This window comes from Schistocerca nitens, chromosome 4 (genome assembly GCF_023898315.1).
Source record: "Schistocerca nitens isolate TAMUIC-IGC-003100 chromosome 4, iqSchNite1.1, whole genome shotgun sequence".
Lineage (NCBI taxonomy): Eukaryota > Metazoa > Arthropoda > Insecta > Orthoptera > Acrididae > Schistocerca > Schistocerca nitens.
This window is the reverse complement of record NC_064617.1, coordinates 466,226,213-466,229,349: the sequence shown is the minus strand read 5'-3', so window position 1 is coordinate 466,229,349 and position 3,137 is coordinate 466,226,213.

Below are 3,137 nucleotides of genomic sequence, written 5' to 3'. Positions count from 1 at the left end.
TTCTTGATAGGCCATCTGATACCAGAGTGCCCGTCCTTTGTATGTACACTCCTGGAAATTGAAATAAGAACACCGTGAATTCACTGTCCCAGGAAGGGGAAACTTTATTGACACATTCCTGGGGTCAGATACATCACATGATCACACTGACAGAACCACAGGCACATAGACACAGGCAACAGAGCATGCACAATGTCTGCACTAGTACAGTGTATATCCACCTTTCGCAGCAATGCAGGCTGCTATTCTCCCAAGATCGAACTGCAGAATGTACACTCCTGGAAATGGAAAACAGAACACATTGACACCGGTGTGTCAGACCCACCATACTTGCTCCGGACACTGCGAGAGGGCTGTACAAGCAATGATCACACGCACGGCACAGCGGACACACCAGGAACCGCGATGTTGGCCGTCGAATGGCGCTAGCTGCGCAGCATTTGTGCACCGCCGCCGTCAGTGTCAGCCAGTTTGCCGTGGCATACGGAGCTCCATCGCAGTCTTTAACACTGGTAGCATGCCGCGACAGCGTGGACGTGAACCGTATGTGCAGTTGACGGACTTTGAGCGAGGGCGTATAGTTGGCATGCGGGAGGCCGGGTGGACGTACCGCCGAATTGCTCAACACGTGGGGCGTGAGGTCTCCACAGTACATCGATGTTGTCGCCAGTGGTCGGCGGAAGGTGCACGTGCCCGTCGACCTGGGACCGGACCGCAGCGACGCACGGATGCACGCCAAGACCGTAGGATCCTACGCAGTGCCGTAGGGGACCGCACCGCCACTTCCCAGCAAATTAGGGACACTGTTGCTCCTGGGGTATCGGCGAGGACCATTCGCAACCGTCTCCATGAAGCTGGGCTACGGTCCCGCACACCGTTAGGCCGTCTTCCGCTCACGCCCCAACATCGTGCAGCCCGCCTCCAGTGGTGTCGCGACAGGCGTGAATGGAGGGACGAATGGAGACGTGTCGTCTTCAGCGATGAGAGTCGCTTCTGCCTTGGTGCCAATGATGGTCGTATGCGTGTTTGGCGCCGTGCAGGTGAGCGCCACAATCAGGACTGCATACGACCGAGGCACACAGGGCCAACACCCGGCATCATGGTGTGGGGAGCGATCTCCTACACTGGCCGTACACCACTGGTGATCGTCGAGGGGACACTGAATAGTGCACGGTACATCCAAACCGTCATCGAACCCATCGTTCTACCATTCCTAGACCGGCAAGGGAACTTCCTGTTCCAACAGGACAATGCACGTCCGCATGTATCCCGTGCCACCCAACGTGCTCTAGAAGGTGTAAGTCAACTACCCTGGCCAGCAAGATCTCCGGATCTGTCCCCCGTTGAGCATGTTTGGGACTGGATGAAGCGTCGTCTCACGCGGTCTGCACGTCCAGCACGAACGCTGGTCCAACTGAGGCGCCAGGTGGAAATGGCATGGCAAGCCGTTCCACAGGACTGCATCCAGCATCTCTACGATCGTCTCCATGGGAGAATAGCAGCCTGCATTGCTGCGAAAGGTGGATATACACTGTACTAGTGCCGACATTGTGCATGCTCTGTTGCCTGTGTCTATGTGCCTGTGGTTCTGTCAGTGTGATCATGTGATGTATCTGACCCCAGGAATGTGTCAATAAAGTTTCCCCTTCCTGGGACAATGAATTCACGGTGTTCTTATTTCAATTTCCAGGAGTGTACATAGCCCACCTAGTTAGTCTCGGATGTGCCAATTTTCAAGTTTTTAAAAACGTAAGTGCTTTGTTATCACTACATTTTATCACGTTGTGACAAATAATGGTGCCGGCCGGGGCGGCCGAGCGGTTCTAGGCGCTACAGTCTGGAACCGCGTGACCGCTACGGTCGCAGGTTCAAATCCTGCCTCGGGCATGGATGTGTGTGATGTCCTTAGGTTAGTTAGGTTTAAGTGGTTCTAAGTTCTAGGGGACTGATGACCTTAAGTCCCATAGTGCTCAGAGCCATTTGAACCATTTTTTGAACAAATAAAGCTCAAACTCTTCATACCAAACACGATAGCCTGTGCCTGTAATTCCGAAATTCCGTAACTTCGCTGAGCAGGTTGCAGTGCACAAGTTGCAAATCCGATTGTTGTATGTACCTCTTGGTCGCATTCCATATCCATCTGAAGCACCTCTACTAATCACGTACCAACTTGCGTCAAAAAAAAACATGCAAATGGTTTTGAAAAATCTGGATTGTTGTAATAGAGGACTGCTCATCAAATTGCTTTTTGATTTTTCAAAATAAGACTGACATTCTTCAGTCCAAGCCCATGGGGTACTCTTCTTTAACAATTGAAGTAGACAAGGTGCGTTAAAAAAGTGATCTTTTCCAAAACGGCGGTAGGATCCGAATAAACCGAACATTGAACTCAACTGGTTTTGATTCCTGAGAGCTTCAAACTTTTCATTGATTGATAATTTGGAAGGATCGGGTGGTATACGCTCCCCGCTAATTTCATGGCCCAAAAATTTTATTTTGTCTCTAGCACACTCTGTCTTCTCTAACTTTATTTTCACACCTCTTTTTTTCTGTAGCTTCTACCACACTGTCTAGCAGATCGATATCTTCTTCCCATGTAGGATTTGCCATCATTACATCATCTGCATAAATATTCACATGATCTAACAATTTCTAGCCCTATACATGAGCCCTCACTCTTACAAAGGAAGACACAGAAATATTTAATTCAAATGGGTCAGCTTTAAATTGGTAGCAAACTCCTTCAGTGGAAAATTCCAATATGCACATGTTATGTCCATTGATGTGAGATACATAACTCCTCGGAACTTGTCTATCAGTTCATCCATATTTTCAGGGCAGTCACGCTCTCTTATCACAATTTCATTTACCCAGCGAGCGTCCAATACTAATCTAACGCTACCGTCAGGTACAACAACAAGAAAATTATTATATTCTCTGTTTGTTCAATGACACCGCATTTCCCACATACGTTGAATTTCTTTCTTAATAGATTCCTTTCTCGGATCATGTATCTGATAAAGTTTCTTGAAAAATACCTCCCCAGGCTTTACATTCAAACGGCATTCATACCCTTTAACTGTAAGAGGCGTGTTTGAGAACACTTTGTCTGGGCAGTTAATACTTCCATTGATTCT